This window comes from Gossypium arboreum, chromosome 7, assembly GCF_025698485.1.
Source record: "Gossypium arboreum isolate Shixiya-1 chromosome 7, ASM2569848v2, whole genome shotgun sequence".
Lineage (NCBI taxonomy): Eukaryota > Viridiplantae > Streptophyta > Magnoliopsida > Malvales > Malvaceae > Gossypium > Gossypium arboreum.
In genome coordinates, this window is record NC_069076.1 from 97,470,296 (window position 1) to 97,490,733 (window position 20,438).

A 20,438-nucleotide genomic window follows, 5' to 3' on the forward strand; every position below is an offset into this window, starting at 1 on the left:
ATAAAAATATAATTAAAATAAATTTGTTATATTGGTTATTCACTTGTTGAGAATTTAAGTAAGGAATTTTCAATTTCACAACTAAATTAATTCACAGATAAATCTATGATAATTTTAATTTGGGTTCTATTTGACGTATTGATTATAAGTGAATTCGTTCATAAAGATCTATGATAAATTTAACTTAGGTCATGTTGGAAGTATTGTTACTCCAGAAAAATCATATATAAAACTGCTTCTACGAGTCAATTCATCTTCAATAGTCAAGACAAACTATCTCTCCAATTGAACATATAGACGATATAATAATATTAACAATTTTCATTTGCTTCATTAGATTCCAAGGACTACGGATAATTTAGATTAACTGCTAATATTAATTGTCTTTTCATAATACAATTCGACCATATAATATAATTTAATATTAGTTAAATCTAATCAATGAATCAATATTTACTTGTACATTTTACTTTACAAACAAAAACCGTATAAATAAGATTAAATAATAATGTTGAAACATCGGGACTTTCTCTCCTACATTTCTTGTCCATTGCCTCTGAGAATGGTTAAAATAAGACATATATATGGGCAAGCAAAGGAGAAACATTACAAAGAAAATATTATGGTGACTCACAAAGAGAATGAGTAAAGGAATTATCCATCTTGCCGTCGACGACTAAGGAATTTATCACCTCCTCAAACAAAGTGTTCCATGTCCTCAACATATACTTCTTTCAAGATCTTGTACTCACTCTTTATCAGACAAAGTGGGCAGGAGAAAAGGCTTAACAATGCTCTAGCTAGGTCCCGACCTTTTGAATTGAAGGGGAGGCGACATAGCAAAGAAGTCGTGCTTCTACCTTCACTTGCATGACCTTGAGTGATTAAAGATCTTGTGGCCTAAGTGAACGTAGAAAGACGAAAAAAAAAAAAAACTCTCGTTGCATGATTTAATATGAAAAAAAGAATAGAAAACCTCTAGAAGGAACGATGTATACAACTTGACACGAGTAATAAAATCGATCATTAGTTCCCGAGAGCTGGGATCGAGTGAGTTAAGAGATGTTAACGCTACAATGATTATGGAGCACAAGAACAAAGGAGTTTAGCAGTAACCTAAGACTAGTCTTCATGGAGCCAACATAAACACTTTGTAACACAGTTTGTCACCTAAACAACATTACTAGAACATAGTTAGCAAGGAACTCGAAAGCAGACTAGATTTGAGGATGTGAATAATGAGGCAAGGAAGAAAAGTAGATGTGCACCAGTGACCAGCCCTCAAAGCATGCAACCCTTTGATGGGCATGTGGACGGAAGCTTCGTCTCAAGAAGTATGTCCACATTTAATTCGTTTAGACCAATATCAAGGAATCTCCTCCAATGGCACCCACATGAACAAAGAATCTCTTGCAAATAATGAAAACAGAGTTTTGAGAAAGCTACCTAAGGGAGCCAAAGACTTAGGTGCTTGACGCTCGAATAACATGCTCAAGGCAAGGATATAAGAGGAAGACATGTCTGAGCTAGCAAGGTTTTTCGTCTGTGGCCACCATAGGCAATGACTGATCATCAGGCATAATCTCTCCATAGCACAGTGGGCTGTCGGAGCACCATCAGCGTGACGGGTTAAAAAATATGATGAACTCGCACAATGGATCCATAATATAAATATATAGCTGATAGAGATAGTGAATTTGTGCCCGTTAAAATAAAAAACGTATCAAAAGCATAAAAATGAAGTTTTGGTCGAGCGGTTAATTAAAATTTTTTAATAACATCTAATATTTTTCCAATTAAAGTCATCATGCATCACAATTAGGGTGTAACATGTGGTAAATGATAAAAATAAAAATAAATAAATATTACAAAAAAATATTTAAAATTTATTGTTTATAGAAAAGTATTTAAAAATAGAAAAAATAAAAATCGTGAAATTTTTTTATAGAAATTATCATATTCTATTATAGCATCTCTCCAATATGTCAAAGCGGATCATAATAAACTAAATATTTCCTTAATTTTACTTAACTTTCTTCTCTGATTTACATTTAATCTTTTCTTCCTGACTTTTATATATCAAACCAAATTTTAGCCAAACTTCAGAAATATTATAAAAAGTGAGGGTCGTTGTAGCTGCTGCATTTTTCACGCCATAGCAATTCCCTTCCGAGCTTAAATGCGTTGTCTTTGTCATGTTTATACTCTTCTTACTCATTGTCATTGACTTCATATACTCCAGTGGAGAAGATGCTTAATGTTATACATGCAAACTGAGAAAATTACACGCCTTTTATTCTTCTTAATTGTTTGGAAGAATCTACTTGCAGTGCAATTGTAACAACTTAAAAGTTAGTGGTGTAAAAAAATGGTTTTGAGACTATTTTTATAAATTAAGTTCGTAAATATTTATTTACAGAATTATTTTATAAGTGAATTGAAATTTGGATTCATAATTTTGCCGAATTAGTTATTAATTAAGGTTCAAAGATTAAATCGTAAAAAGTTTAAATATTATAGAATTCTAATTTATAAAAGTCTTGAGGACCAAAATGGTTATTAAACCGTTGTTCTTGTTTATTAGGTGAGTTTTGACGATGATGGACGGTTGGCAGGTGTAGTTTTTTTAATAAAATTAATGTATAAGAAAAAAAAAATGATATTTATCATCTTTTTTCAATTTTCTTTGTTTGACCGAATGTTTAAGACAAGGAGGAGGTTTCAAACGTTTCAATTTTAACCCTTCTATTGGTAAGGTATTTTCCATTTTTGTAAATTTTATGTTTTTAAGATTGTAAAAGTTCGATTTAATTAGTTTGTGTATTATTTTGTAAAATTGTTAAAGTTTTCAAAAGTTGTTATTGTTGATTTTTTTATTTTTTTGTGTTAAATTGTTAGATTTTGAGCTTAGATATAAAAAAAATGACTAGTTTGTAAAGTTTAAATGTTAGTTTTGTAACATAAGGACTAAAATGAATTATTTGTAACATTATTATGAGACATTGACAAAAATAGATAGTAGAGTGTTTATAAAGGACGAGATTGAAATCAGATTAGAAAACGAAGCTCAAATTTGAAAGATATGACTATTTTGGTTTTAGGGACTAAATTGAATAAAATGTAAAAATTTAAGAGATATTTGAAAAATAAAATTGAACTGATACATGCTTATGTTAGGACGATATGAGATGTTTGGAATTGACAACTTGAACTCAATTATTATATAGATCAAGAATTGAACCAAATCGAGGCTAGTCGCAGAAAAACAAAAATTGTCGAATAGTCCTTAAAAGCTCGTTTGATTACTATTTCACCAGATAAGTTCATATAGTAAGTTAATTCATGTAATGCTTTTATTTCTATAAATTGAATAATTATATGTGTTACATATTTATTTGTTATGCAATGTATGATATCGAGGGAAATTGAAAATAATTATTTGTGTTTACAATGTTATATTTGAGATTGATTATCGGACTAGAGGACTAATTTGAACATCAATGGAAACTTGTGTAACTTAGTGATTATATGTATTGGCATTGAATTTGGTTGGAATGTATTATGTTATATAATAAAACAAGAAGAACTTACTCAAATCATGGAAGAGCAAATTGTTTAACTAAACACTTAATGGACAACACTGATATTACAACTTGGAAAATTTACCAAAAAAGGTAAGAAGCGAGTTAGAGGTTGAATCAAATATAAAATTAAAGCTTATTGAGTTTAGTTTTGCACAAAAGCAACTGTAAAAGTAATGAAATTGTAGATTATGAAATATTATACTTTTTATGAGACAATGTCAGAATGATTTGGGGTTCAATTGTTCTAAATTTGAAAAATCATTATAAATTGTACAAAATTTTTAGGTGATGAAATTTATATGCCTAAAACCTTAATGAGTTTATTTTCAAAGAAAACAAACAACATAATCTGAGACTTTTACTGAAAGATATTTAATTTTTTGTGAAGAAGAGTGGAAACTACCTAGCAACAGAACAAGGGAGGTTTTAAAAAAAAATGGCATTAATCTACCAAGAAACAAATTCTGGAACTTTATGGTAAAAAGTTTATTGAGTCTAAAGGTGCTCATGGTCAGGCCGGGCTGGACTCAACTAAAAATTTAGGCCTATTTACTAGACCGGGGCACCTAAAAATGGGCCTAAAATTTTGCCCAAGCATGACCCGGATAAAAATGCTAAAACCTGAGCCCGACCCAACCTACCAGTATTAATTTTTATATTATTTTTATATAATTTTAAATATATATAATATATCAAAATACTAAAACAACAAAATAAATATTTCCCAACAAATTGAAAATAAACTTTAAAAAATATGTAGTCTTAAAAACACTAAGATAAATATAACTTAACAAGTAAATGCCTCTGAAATAATAAGAAAATTAACAAATGCCTTTAAAATAATAACAAAATTAATAAAGAAAATAAGTTTTATACAATATTCAAATAGTTACAATAAAATAGTAGCAACATAGTAGTAAAATGGTAGCAAAATAAAGAGAAAACAACAAGAAAATAACATTCAAAAACAAAAAATAAAAAAATATTTTTTTCTTTTAGTGAATTCGGGCTGGGCCCAAAAATCCCTTACCTGAGGCCCGACCTGTTTTTTAAATGGGCCTTATTTTTTTGTCTAAGCCCATTTTTTGGGCCTATATTTTTGCCCAAACCTTCCCATATTTCGGGCGGGCCTTCTGGCCGGGCCAGGTGGCCCGACCCATGATCAAGTCTAATTGAGTCTAATTTCAAAAATAAAAAGCGGATCTTAATTTCAAGTTTTGTAGGTCCGAAGATAAATATTTTAGTGACTACTAATCAAGAAGACAATTTTGTTAAAAGTGTATGTATAAATAGTGAAAGGATAATTCATGTTACATAAAAGTATGTCATACTAAGGCTAAAGATTCTTGTATAAATACTTGTAAATAAAGAAAGTAAAATGAAGAGGAGGAGGAGGAAAAATAATAGAAGAGTTATAAAATGAATTAACAGTTGATTACGACTGATCAAATCATATTGGTGTAAATTTAATTGATTGTTGAGATAGATGCTTAAATTGAATAAAAGTGAAAATATTAAAACTAAATGAAATAGTGAAATTGGTTTGGAATTGAAATGGTATGCTATGTTATGTATGAAATGAAATCATAAGTGATAAATTGATGATATTGAGATCGATAGAATGGGAATTGAACTTATAAGGGAATTGGATAAATGATTACCCTATTAATTGCTCGGGTGGAGTTATTTTGACTATATGTCGATTAGAGCTGGGCACATTTTACTTCGGATCTTCTAATGAGGCACTGGGTGCCAAATGGTTACTTTGACTATGTGTCGATGAGTGCTGGCCACAATATTTACTTCAGTCATACTGATGAGCGTTGGGCGCAATCTATTTTCTTTGAAAATTATCCGATGAGGCATCGAGTGCCAAATTAGGTGTTGGTTGGGTTTATGTATCCGTTCGTGTCCAAGTCAAGTTAATAAGGATTTAATATGTAAAAATTTATAATCATAATGAAAAGAATTATTAATGTGAAAGAAATTTGTAAACTGGATTAATAACTCTGAAAGGCTAGTATGAAATTGTGACGAATTCAACAATTCAATTTGGGAAATGGCATGTTAATATGATATATTTCTAACTAGTTATTTGTTCATATTTAAGATGATTCATAAGAGACATTTATAGTGAGGTATTATGTGTTGGTGATTCATTGAATTGTGATTCTGAAATTGAATGTGAATATATGTATTGGATTGAATTGTGATGAAATCATTGTCATACAATAAGAACAATGTACAGGGTACGAGTATGCAAATACTATCAATATGATATAAGGAATGGTTCTATCAGGCGTGATATTATAATTGGAAGTAGAAACTTAGCAATGTAACAAAATAGATTGATAATAAATGTGATAATGAAATGAGTTATGCGAAATTGGAATGAGTTAGTGACTCGATAAAAGTTATTGAAATGAAATAGTATAATGCTATGGAATCAATTATGCATATATATATATATATATGTGGATCATGATAAAGGAAATACATGAGCTTTTGTGTGAATAAATTGGAAACGAGCATTGAGGAGGCTAAAATGAATACGAATGAGTCGACCGACTCCAGAAAAAGACTTAAATGGTTTATTGTTGTGGAATGAACATGGAATTGATAGTTATAAAGTTAATGATATAAATGATTGATTCTTGATAGTTTTAAAAAGGATTTATAATAGGTGTAGGCATGTAAATGAAACTGATGACTTATGTAGCGACGTAAAAATTTCGCTTTGGTCGCTAGTTGAGGCGATTTATTGGAATTTTATTAAAAAAAGGGAGTCTCCACCGATCTTTTTTCTAAGTGTGGTCGGACACCTAATAAATCTTCTTTTTAGAAAAGAAAACTTATTCTTGAACAAAAATGAAGGCCGAATTTGGGTCTACACGAAAATCTAGAGAAAAATAGGGTTCAGGAGTCGGTTACGCGTAAGGAAGGTATTAGCACCCTCGCGACGCCCAAAATTGGTATCTTGTGAAACATGTGTTGTCTTAATTTTCTAAAATACGAGTTCAATTTAAATTTTAATCGTGATCCGATCAAAACACGAGAATTTTTAAAATTTCAGTTTCTTTTGAGAAGGGTGTTCTGTTTTTAACACGAGCCAATGATATTCACCCAACATAACGATAAAATCAACGACTTAATGTTAAATCGGCACGTTGCCTTATTTATTTAAATTAATTAAAAATATGAGTAAAACATTACTATAATAAGAATTAAGTAAATAATGCAAACAATGATACAATTAATAAAAACATTAAAATTTAAGAATATTAAAATAACAATAACAATATTTACAATAAAAGAAAATAATAATAAAAATAATGTGCTATTAATATATTAAGAAAAATAATGTATTTATAACAATAATAGAAAATAACAATATGTACATAAATATATATACATATATATATGTTAATAATGATGAAAAGAAAATAATAATTATACTAATAATAATGGTAATGGTAATGATCAAGTAGTAATGAAATAAGTATAAGTATGTACAAAATAAAATAATATAATATAAAGTAAAAAATAATGATAATAATATATTAATAAAAGAAATATATATATATATACATACATATACCAAAAATATATTCATAATAATGATTGAGTATTAAAATATATATAATAGACAAAAATATATGTATAATATAGTATTGAAAGTATTTACATGGGATAATATAAAAATGTATGAATAATGTGATATTAAAATATATACATAATATATACATATTAGAAATAATAATAATACTATTACAAAACAATTGTTAATAATACTACATAAACATATACATATATATATTAAAGATATATACATATATAATAAAACATATACTAATAATAATAATAATAATAATAATAATAATAATAATAATAATAATAATAATAATAATAATAATATTGAAATACAAAAGCAAATATAATAAAAATATTAAAATAAATTAATAAAAAACACACTATATATATACACATATATACATATACGTATATAATAAATATACACTAATATATAATAATAATAATGATAATAATGTTGAAATGCAAAAGCAAATATAATATAATAATATTAAAATAAAGTAATTAAAATAATACTATATATAAAAATATATATACATACATGTATAATAAAACATACACTAATATTAATAATAATAACAATACTTGCAATAAAAATAATTAGTAATAATAATACATTAAGAATAATAATAATAATAATAATAATAATAATAATAATAATAATAATAATAATAAAATAAAAATAAAAATAAAAATAATAGTATTAGACAAATTGATGCGAAAAGGACTAAATTGAAACTAAAATAGAATTTTGGGGCGAATTTGAATGCGCGCAAAACATAAGGGGACCGAAACAACAATTATTCCTTCCCATCAAAACGCAGCACATCAGCAGGGACTAAATTGAAAATCGCCACAAATTTCAAGGCCAAATTAAAAATAAAAAATGACTTAATTGCAAAGTAATAAAAAAGCGGAAGGACCACGCACATAAATAACCCATTAAACAAAAACACACGGATCCTCTAGCGAGTCGGGTCGGACGGCTCGGGTATAGGCCAAAACGACGTCGTTTTGAGGTTAAAAGGCAACCCCCAAAAAGACGTCGTTTTGGAAGGCTATATAAGGTCAAATTTTTTAAAAAAAAATCATTTGTATCATTTGAAAGAAAGAAAAAAAAAAGGAGAGAAGAGGGAGAGAGGAGGGGATTTCTGGCCACAGGGCCGATCACCGTCTAGTCGCTAGACCGTCGTCGGCCTCCGCCGTCGGTGGCCGAAAATTCGAAAAAAAAGGTTTTTTTTGTTTTTTTTTAAATCTTATTTTAATACATATATATATATAGTTTAAAAAAAAGTAAAAACTTTATATATACTTGTATATGCGTATAAACAGTTTCAAATAGAAAAAGAGAAGAAAGAACACCTTAGTAGATTTGTTTTTCTCCTATGCTTTGCTATTTGTGTTTGTAAATTTGCTTTTCTTTTTTCTTCAAGCTTTTGCTGTGCTAAAAAAAATCTATTGTTGTATTGTTTTTCAAAGAAAGTCCAAAAAAAGAAAAAGAAGCCCTTTACAATATTTTTTGATGGCTTTTATAGCCTTTTACAAGTGCTTTTTTTTTGTTTTTCTACTTTCTGTCCTTTCATTTTAATGGTTGCAGGTGCAGAGGTGGTGAAGGTGACCCAAGTTGGTGGCCGGTACTGCAGTGGGCAGGTGGTGGCAGAGGCAAGTGGGGGGTTCGGTGGTTGGCAGCTTTAGGGGGGCTAAGGTTTCTGTTTGATTTTTTTTGTTTTAGGTATTGGGCTAGTTTAGGTTAAAATGGGCTTGGGATTTGAATTGGGTTAAATTTGGGTTTTAATGTTGGGTCAAAATTGGGCCTCAACAGCTGCCCCTCTTTGCTCATTGTCGTGTAACAAGAATGGAGTAAAGACCTTAAAAGGGCCAATTTTGGCCGGTCTCGCCGAGTCTTGACTTCTTTGATGCTCCTCTTCTTCAGGTAGCCTCATTCTAGTGCACTGTGTCTTATAGCTTTGATCTATCTCACCGCATCTTCAAAGATATGGCTCGTAGCTTCACTTTGCTCGTTTCTTTAGGGGTCTGAGGTTTCTAGCTTCGATCTGCTTCGTTGCTCTACTGCAACTTCCGGGAGACAAAATCTGGTGTCTTCAATCAGCTCCAATCTTTATTCTTTACTTGGCCCGTGACCCGAGGCTCAACTCACCTCAGCGTATGACCTGAAGCTCAACTCATCTCTCGCAATATGAGTTGATTTTTTGGAACATAAATTGAAAAACATAAATTGAAAATACCTCAGCGTGTGACCTGAGGCTCAACTCACCTCTCGCAATATGAGTTGATTTTTTTTTTGGAAAATTGAAATTGAAAATACCTCGGCATGTGACCCGAGGCTCAACTCACCTCTCGCAATATGAGTTGATTTTTTTGAAACACATAAATTGAAAAGCAAAAATTGAAATCAGAATTTAAAGAGACCTCGGCATATGGCCCGAGACTCAACTCACCTCTCGTAATATGAGTTGATTTTTTTGACGAACAAAAATTGAAAATACCTCAACGTGTCTTGAGGCTCAACTCACCTCTCGCAATATGAGTTGATTTTTCAAAAATAAATTGAAAAACGGAAATTAAAATTACCTCAGCGTGTCCTGAGGCTCAACTCACCTCTCGCAATATGAGTTGATTTTTTTGAAAGTCATAAATTGAAAATACCTCAACGTCTCTTGAGGCTCAACTCACCTCTCGCAATATGAGTCGATTTTTTTGAAACATAAATTGAAAAACATCAGAATACCAAAACATGTCATCTGGTGGAACTCAGGTGTCTTTTCCTTTGATTCAGTACAGTTATCATCACATCCTCTCGCTCTACTAGAGTACTTGTATATATCATGCATGATGTTATCATGATATGCACATGTTTGTCTTAAATGCCTTTATGCCTACATGATTATGTTATGCGCCTTAGGCATGTTTGTCGTATGTCATTTTTTCATCATGTTTTTTTTTTGTGATGATACGCATTCATTACTTCGGCCTTTGACTTTCTCTTTAGGCTTTGTACCCGTCTTCAAGCTTCACGAACAATCTACGTTTCTCAGATATCATTCTTTTGCCCCCGGTTGAACTTTGTCCTTGCTTTGAGGCTCTTGTACTTTATCGAATTCTTATCCCGGTAATGCTTAACATTTCTTTTGTTTAGAGTATGTCATTTCACTATTTATCATGTAAATAAACTACATAATGAGATGCATGAAAATGGTCAGGTAGGGACAAAAAAGGTACCTCACATTTATTTATTTCAAATGTAGCAAATGAAAAATGTTAACCAATGATAGTAAAAAAAGTGTCATAAAGAGAAAAGGGATCGTATTTAACGGATACAAATATTCTAGATATTCAATGCATGAACTCTTCCACGTTCTTCAACCTTTTCGAGCATGGCTTCTTGCGTAGAAGATTTCGAGCTGCTGAAAATGCTTCAAATACTGTAGCCTTGCTGTTTGACCCACCGTTCAACCGCCTTACTCTTTGAGCCCAGGTTTGCTTCATTAGAATGCCCTTTCGGGTTTTCATCCTAATCTTTTGTGTTAATCAATACGCCCCTTCCGGGTTTTCATCTTGATCCCTTTTTTTTTTAGGCATAATATTTCTTCACAACATCTGAATTCACTGGATTAGGTAACTCCTTCCCATCCATCTCAGTGAGAATCAAAGCTGCACCCGAGAATGCCTTCTTCACGACGTATGGTCCTTTCCAATTTGGTGCCCATTTTTCTCGGAAGTCTTTTTGTATTGGGAGAATCTTTCTCAGCACGAGTTCTTCTTCGTGGAATTCTCTTGGCCGTACTTTCTTGTCATGGGTCGCGATCATTCTCTTCTGGTACATTTGTCTATGACAGATTGCCTTCAAACGTTTTTCTTCGATAAGGTTTAACTGGTTATATCGAACTTGAACCCATTCTGCTTCTTCTAGTTTCGACTCCATTAAGACTTGTAGAAAGGGGATCTCAACTTCGATAGGTAGCACAGCTTCTATTCCATAGACCAGAGAGAAAAGAGTTGCTCTCGTAGATGTTCGCACAGATGTGCGATATGCATACAAAGCAAATGGTAGCTTCTCGTGCCAGTCTTTATATGTCTCGGTCATTTTCCCAATAATCTTCTTAATATTCTTATTGGCCGCTTCAACAGCTCCGTTCATTTTCGGGTGATAGGGTGATGAGTTATGATACTTTATTTGAAATTGCTCACACACTTCCTTCATCATCTTGTTGTTTAGATTCAAGGTGTTATCTGAAATGATTCTTTCAGGCAAACCATATCGACAAATGATTTCCTTTTTCAAAAACCTGCAAATTACAGTCTTTGTCACATTGGCAAACGAAGCGGCTTCTATCCATTTTGTGAAGTAATCAATAACCACAAAAATGAACCAGTGTCCATTAGAAGCTTTTGGGTAAATTGGCCCTATAACATCCATGCCCCACATAGAAAAAGGCCACAGAGAAGTCATGACATGAAGGGGCAAAGGGGCTGCATGAATTTTATCACCGTAAATTTGACATTTGTGGCACTTTCGTGCATAACTAATACAGTCGCTTTCCATCGTCAGCCAGTAGTAACCGAGTCTCATAATTTTCCTGGCCACAGTGAAACCATTGGCATTTGTCCCACAGATTCCCTCATGGACATCTTCAAGTATTTTTTTGGCTTCAACAGCCTCTACGCATCTCAAGAGCACTTGATCTTTTCCTTTTTTGTACAGAATGTCCCCATCAAGAACAAATCCTACTGCCATTATCGTTCTCATTTGCTTGTTCAGGATACTTTTGATTCTTGACATATTCTAAGATATCATGGAACCATTGTCGTCCATCTGGCTCATTTTCAATGCTGTAACAATGTGCAGGGACTTCATATATGCTTATTTGAAGAGGCATTATTTCTGTTTCTTTGTTCAATTTGAATATTGAAACCAAAGTGGCTAGGTCATCAGCCAATTGGTTTTCTTCTCGTGGGAAGTAATTAAAAGTTATTTCTTTGAATTCTTTAATCAATCCTGCCACTAGATCACTGTATTTGGCTAATTTCGAATCTCTCACTTCCCAATCTCCACGGATTTGGTATATCACCAACACTGAGTCCCCGTACACCTCTAAGATTTTGACGTTTCGTTCAATAGCTGCATGAAGTCCCATGATACAGGCTTCATATTCTACTATGTTATTGGTACAGAAGAAGTTCAATCTGGCAGTGAACGGATAATGGTTCCCTTCCGGTGATATCAAGACTGCTCCAATCCCATGCTCCAATGCGTTCGATGCACCATCAAAGCTCATCTTCTATGACTTCTCTTTTGATAACTTGCACTCTTTTTTTATAATGCACATCAAGTCTTCATTCAGGAAATCAAATCTCAATGGCTTGTATTCATTCGTTGTTTGAGTTGCTAAGAAGTCAGCTATTGTGCTTCCTTTTATCGACTTTTGACTCACATAGACGATGTCATATTCTGATAGTAAGATCTGCCATCATGCCATTCTTCCTGAGAGTGCAGGTGATTCCATCATGTACTTTATTGGGTCTAGCTTTGAAATCAACCATGTCGTATGGTACAACATATATTGCCTGAGCCTCCGAACTACCAAAACCAAAGCACAGCAGAATTTTTCAATTGACGAATACTTTGCCTCATACTCTGTGAACTTTTTGCTGAGGTAGTAAATCGCCTTTTCTCTTTTCCCTGATTCATCATGTTGCTCCAATATGCAACCCATTAAATTTTCAAACATAGTTAGGTACAATATTAACGGTCTCCCTGGAGTTGGCGGTACTAACACCGGGGGACTAGACAAATACTGTTTTATCTTGTCAAAAGCCACTTGGCACTCCTCGTTCCATTCTCCCAGATTATGTTTCCGAAGGAGTCGAAAAATTGGGTCACACTGGTTGGTGAGTTGAGCAATGAATCGAGCGATGTAATTCAACCTTTCTAAAAATCCTCTGACTTCTTTTTGCATGCACGGAGGCGCTAATTCTTGTATGGCTTTTATCTTATCTGGATCGACTTCAATGCCTCTCTTGTTAATACTGTTTTATCTTGTCAAAAGCCACTTGGCACTCCTCGTTCCATTCTCCCAGATTATGTTTCCGAAGGAGTCGAAAAATTGGGTCACACTGGTTGGTGAGTTGAGCAATGAATCGAGCGATGTAATTCAACCTTTCTAAAAATCCTCTGACTTCTTTTTGCATGCACGGAGGCAGTAATTCTTGTATGGCTTTTATCTTATCTGGATCGACTTCAATGCCTCTCTCGTTAATGATGAAGCCTAGAAATTTTCTCGAAGTAGCCCCAAATATGCACTTGGCTGGATTAAGCTTTAGCTAGAACTTTCTCAGTCTTTCGAACAACTTCCTGAAGTTCCCAACATGCTCTCTTTCCCCTTTGGATTTAGCGATCATATCATCAACGTAAACTTCTATTTCTTTGTGCATCATGTCATGAAACAACATCACCATGACCCTCTAATATGTTGCCCCAGCGTTCTTTAATCCGAATGGTATCACCTTATAATAGAATATTCCCCACATCGTTACGAAATTAGTTTTCTCCATATCCTCAGGAGCCATCTTTATCTGATTATAACCTGAGAATTTATCCATGAACGAAAACAACAAATGTTTGGCTGTGTTATCCACCAAGGTATCGATGTGTGGCAAAAGAAAATTATCTTTAGGACTTGCTCGATTCAGATCGTGGTAATCTACACGCGTTCATAACTTGCCATCTTTTTTCAGTGCTGGAACTATAATAGCTACCCATTGTGGATACTTGGAGACTTGTAGGAAGCCAGCATCGAATTGTTTCATGACTTCTTATTTTATCTTTAACAGCATTTCAGGTCTCATTCGTCTTAGCTTCTGTTGAATGGGTTTGCATTCTGGTTTCAGTGGGAGTCTATGGACTACTACATCCTCATCCAATCCTGGCATGTCCTGATATGACCATGCAAATACATCTTTGTACTCATGAAGCAAAGCGATCAAATCATGTTTGGTGTTATCTGAAATGGAGGTCCCAATTTTCACTTCTTGCCTCTTTTCTTCATTTCCCAAGTTTACTATCTCAACAGATTCTTGATAAGGTAGAATCTGTTTATCTTCTTGTTCTAACATTAGTAAGTCAGGAGACGAGGTATAGTCTTCAACATTTTCCTCAGCTTCGAACTCTCCTAAACAAATAGCCTTCTCGAAATCGATTTCAAGATTTGTAACGGGTTTGTTCATATCGTTGATATCTGGGCACCTGAAAATTGAATGGAAAAGAAAACTATAGAGGAGCATCAAAGTATTGGGACCAACAAGCATGGTATGACGTGAGATATATGCAATGACAGGCTGTGAGAAGAAGGAAAAAATATGAAGTTAATTAGAATGTAAAGACCATGACAAAATGCATCTTCATTAATGTTCATTTAAATGATAAAGAGCAAACATAAGCTCTTACAAAAGAATTCCACTATTACTTAGGGACATACAAAAAGAAGAGTGTTAACATTGAGCATTACTCTGGAGAAGACTTAGAAACTACAAGGAGATCCACAGCAGTCCAATTGTTCAAAACGAATCCAAGAGGACAAGGGCGTATCATTGCATCATCGCCTTTGTCAATTACATTTATATTGACATTCTGAAAACCCCTTTCAATTAATACCAACATGCTTCGTGGATTATCTTGCCTGGGGTATATCATTCCTGCAGATGTAAATGTTTTTGACAAATGAGGGTACGTTATGGGCTCCCATTCTAATTCTCGTCCTAAGACTCTTGCAATCCACCTTTCTCGATCTTTCTGCAACTGTTTTCTTCTCTGTCGTATATCCGGCTGGAACCCTAAACCATATCGAGCTTTGTGGGGTACAGGTTTGAGAGCTCTAACTATCCCTTGCTGATATCTTCCCAAACCTTTCCTCGCTCGGGCTCCCTTTCCCACAGTCAGCTTGATTACCATCTTGGTATTCCTTGACAGATTAGGCATGGGAATTCTATTTCCTTTGGCAACGAACGTAACATTGATAAATTAGAGGGATCAGAAGGAACATTCTACTGCATCTTTACTTACTTCGAAGTATGGTGCATCAGCAAAGATAGATGTGACAATGTCTTCTTCACCCGCGACATTGACCAAACGGTCATCCATGATAAACTTTACTTTTTGATGGAGAGATGAAGGAATCGCCCCAACAGAATGGATCTAGGGCCTTCCTAAATGGCAATTATGTGAGGGTGTAATGTCCATGACCTGAAACTCGACATCATATATGCAGGGGCCCACTTCTAGAGGGATATCGATTTTTCCCATGACTTCTCGTCTTGTCCCATCGAATGCCCCCACTGTGGAGTAACAAGGCCTTAAATAAGACAGATCAATTGGAATTCTAGAAAGTGTGGCCAAAGGTATAACATTGAGTGCAAACCCATTATCAATGAGCACATTTGGTATTATGTAACCCTTACAACGGGTTGTGATGTGCAATACTTTTACGGAGCCCCTACCATTTGGCGGTATTTCATCATCACTAAAAGAAATAAAATTATCCACATTCAGGTTATTCACCCACTTATCCAGCTTTTCGACAGATATATTGCTTGCCATGTAAGCTTGATTTAACACTTTCAACAAAGCATTCCGATGTGATTCTGAATTCAACAGTAGGGATAATACAGAGATTTGTGCCGGTTGTTTGCTTAACTGTTCCATGACGTTATATTCACTATGCTTGATGAACTTCAAAAATTCATGTGCTTCCTCTTCATTCACAGGCCTTTTAACTTCTTGTTCGGAAGAAGTCTCAAGTTCAACCTCAGCCTCCTGCATCGGTACCTTTCCTTTCTACTTCAAGTCATTAGTCTTTTTCATTGGTTCGACCGTTTTAAAATAACACCTCCCGCTGCGGGTGAAGTATCCTACTTCGCCAACATTTTCGGTCGTGATTTTGGATTTTTCACCTTCAGGTATGATAATGTTGACATCATATTTCTATGGTACTGCCTTATTATCTTTGTAACGGAAAGGAGATGGTACTTCAATTATCATCTTTGGTTTCATTTGCTCCTTTTTTGTATCGTAATAAATCACCAATGGTCGATCGGCACTATAAGGGAAACTTGATGATTGATTGTCAGAAGCGCATACTTCTCCCTCATCGGCCTTTTTGTTAAAGATTCCAATCTCCTTGTTGTCCATTATGTCTTGAAGTAACTTTCTAAATTCCTCACAAGACTGAATGTCATGCCCTTCAATATCATGGAAGTCACAAAAACATTGACCTTTTATACTTCCTTCTTTAAAGATTCTGTAGGGGCTACAGAATATCCCCTTTTCAACCATCACCTTCCATATCTTCTATAAAGGTGTCTTTATTTCAAAAACGCAGCTTTTGGTTTGCCACTTGTTTTCCTCGGTTACCGCGCTCACATTCCCTTCAGAATGGTTAGGGAGCGAAATTCCAGTTGTATTGCTAGTATCATCAAATCATAATATGCTTGCATTAATGAGGTCTTCAACCCTCCTTTTAAATGCCAGACAATTTTCTGTAGAATGCCCCTGGTTTCCAGCGTGGTACATGCAGCTGGCATTAGGGTCATACTATTTTGGGTATGGAGGCTTCAAGAGTGCCATGTAATATGGGGATATTAATTGTTTTTCCAATAGTTTTTGGTATATCTCTCCGTATGACACGGGAATTGGGGTGAACTGGGGTTTTTCAGGATTGGATCTTGTCGGTCTTTGTTCATCTTTAGGTTGGTTTTGAGCTGGCATGGTATTCTGTGGGAATGTAGTGACTGGTCTTTGGTTATTTGTGGCGTAGAAGGGTAATGATGTGGTGCTTGATAGTAAGGGTTTTGGGGAGGATAATAGAAGTTTGGAGGTGGGCGATATCGAGGTCGTGACTGGGTTGGATACGGATTAGAAGTGTAGTGATTTTCAGTTCCCACTATATAGGCTTCTGCCTCTTTTTTCTTTACAGATGCTGCCCTTTTTGAGTTCTCGGAACCTTCCATCCTTCTACTTTTGATGGCATTTTCTATAAGTTCTCCGGATATTACAATATCTGCGAAGTCTTTCGTGGCACTTCCTACCAACTTATCATAAAACGGTGCTTTCAAAGTATTGATGAAGATGACCGTTATTTTAGTTTTAGTCAATGGGAGTTCTACTTGGGCCGAGATATCCCTCCATATTTGCGGGTATTGCCTAAAAGTCTTCGTTGGCTTCTTTTCCATCATTTGCAGAGTTAGTCGATCAGGTACCATGTCGGATACATGCTTGTATTATTCGCAAAATGCTGATGCCAAGTCTTTCCATGATCGGATCCTTTTTCTACTAAGTTGATTATACCATCGAAGGGCCGATCCGACCAAGCTGTCTTAGAAATAGTGTATTAGCAATTTATCTTCATTCACATAACCAGTCATCTTCCGGCAGAACATGATAAGATGCACTTTTGGACATCTCATGCCATCGTATTTTTCGAAATCTGGTACTTTGAATTTCGGAGGCAGAACCAGATCGGGCACCAAACTGAGCTCTTTGGCACTCAATGTAGAGAAGGCTTAAGTACCTTCTATCGCTTTGAGTCTTTCTTCCAAACTCCTATACCTATCCTGAACATCATGATCATCTATTTTCAACCTGGCTATTTCTACCGGATCATCCAAATCTGGAACATTAGGATCAACAGGATTAGCTCTGGGGTTTGATACGAATATACCTTGCCTTAGATGAGCAGGGGGTACGGGTCGTTGCTCTAAGCTTGTAGATTCTCTTCGAGGACATTCTCTTTGCATTACATATGCATGAGGTGGAGTGAATCCTGGGGGATGAGTGGATCCTGATTATGAGTAGTTCTTGGCTGAGGCTCCATAGTGTCAGGGCTTTGCATAGGTCCTTTTCCTTTGACCAAAGCTGTCATCATCTCCATCATTTTGGCTATCTGATCTCTTTTCTCGAGAGATTCCTCTCGAGATCTTAACATCAAATCTCTTGCTTCCTGTTGTGACTTGGTCAACTGCTCTTGCAATTCTTTTTGGGCCCTTTCCATCCTTGCAATTCTTTTATTGAACTCGGCTTCCATAATTCTAGTGTGACAGCCCAAAATAGACCCTAGCCGGAATGTGGTTTCGGGACCACAAAACCGAGGCATAACAATAATTTAAAATTTATTTTGATGCCTATAATATGTGAGTATTCATGTATGACATTTTTTGATGATTGATTTAGTGTTATAAAGGTGAATTTCACTAGAAAGGACTTGTGTGAGAAAATTTAGAATTTGAGATAGGCAAATGTGGAAGTGGCCTATTGATGCACACTAGGAAATGTTGTCCTTGCATGTCAAATTCCCCAAATTTGACTATAGTGGCCGGCCATGGTGATGAATATGGGCAAAAGAAAACATGTCTTAAACATGTTTTGCTAGTGGTGCATGTTTGAAATAATAAAATAAGAGTATGAAAAAAAAAGAAAAAAAATGTTCATCCTTCTCCATAGGCTTGGCGAATGTACTAAGGAAAGAAAAGAAAATTTGTTCATCCTTTCTCATCTTCTTGGCGAAATTACTAAGGGAAAAGGGGAGGATTTTTGCTTCATGCTTGGGTTGGAAGAGACCTAGAAGGAGATTTGGCTAAGTTTACATCAAGATTAAGGTATGTATGAGGTTGTGTTAGGAGTTCCATGCATGACTTGGTTGCTAACTTGATGTGCATGTTAGCCATGGCTCAAATCTTTGTTATGCCATGGAAATGGTATTTGGGCAAAGTTGTTATGGTGATAAAGCCATTGCATGCTAAGTGTGAAGCTTGATGATGATGCATGCAATGATGGATTTTCTACTCATGAGTAAGATTTTGAGTTTTCTCTTTGTTTTATCATGATTGAAGTTGAAAAGGAGCATGATTGTCATATTCGCCATGATGCATTCTTGAGCATGATTCATGCTTCTTACATGTTAGTTAAAATTTGTGTTTTGGATGGCTATGGACACCTTGAAAATTCGCCATGCTCATATATGCATATATATGATTAGCATTATGTTTTGGTTATGAACTAAGTGATGAATATATTGGTTTAAAGAAGAAGATGTGGAAGAATGCTTGTGAAATTTCAAGCACAATTCGCCTAGCACACATGTAGGTGCTTGATGCTATATTATAAGTTTTGGGCCACAATGTGCAAAGCATTAATTAGTAAATTGCATGCTGTTTTTGTGAGGTATTAAGTGCAAAATTGACCTCAACATGTACATGAATATTCGGCCTTGGGTAGCCTATTGAAGGCCTTAGCATTTCCTTGATGCTCAAATAAATTGTATTGAATTGCTTGATGTAGTATAAAATGTGCATGACCATTGTGTATTCAAGCTAAAGAGTGGCCATATGACCATTTAAAATCCTTGTCATATTCGGCCATAAGCAAGCACAATGAGGTTTTAATAAATTGAATTTGTTTGAATTAGCTCAAGAGCTAAGAGGGCCACAATTGGACAAGGGGAAGGAAAAGGTGATCGAATAGCCGAAAAAGCCGTTCGACAACATCCGAGGTAAGTCCTCAAGAAGTGACCTTACTTGAATTATGTGAGATGAAATATGGTTGTGTATGATTATTGATTATGTGTGTATGAGTATTTGAATTCCACCGGGCTAAGTCCCGAAGGCGAATATGCTAATGATTATAATTGTGTTTGAGCCTTAGTAACGAAAATGAAATATGTATGTCCAATGATTATTGATGTATGTGTGCATGAGAAATTGAATGATATCCGGGCTAAGCCCGAAGACAATTATGCTGGAAATTATATCCGGTTAAGACCGAAGGCAATTGTGCTAGTGGCTATATCCGGGCTAAGGCCCAAGGCATTCGTATGAGTTATTCTATCCGGGCTAAGACCAAAGGCATTTGTGCACGTGATTATATCCGGTTATATTCGAAGAATCTTGGGCTGGAGGTGAGTGTTGGTTGCTGAAATGAATTCAATTAGTACACTCGGAAAGCCCAAAGGATAAGGTACGTTATATGTGCATTGGAAAGTCGACGTGTTTGAGCAACATTCGCTCAATCGACTAATGAATTTCAGTTATTGAATTGATTGATGCTTTGCGAACTTATATAATGATGAAGTATGAAGTAAGAATGTGTATTAATGAAATGATGCATTTGGCTATGTGAATGTATTGCTGTAATTAGAGTTAATTATATTCCTTGAGACTTACTAAGCATAAAATGCTTACCCGTTGCTTTGGCTC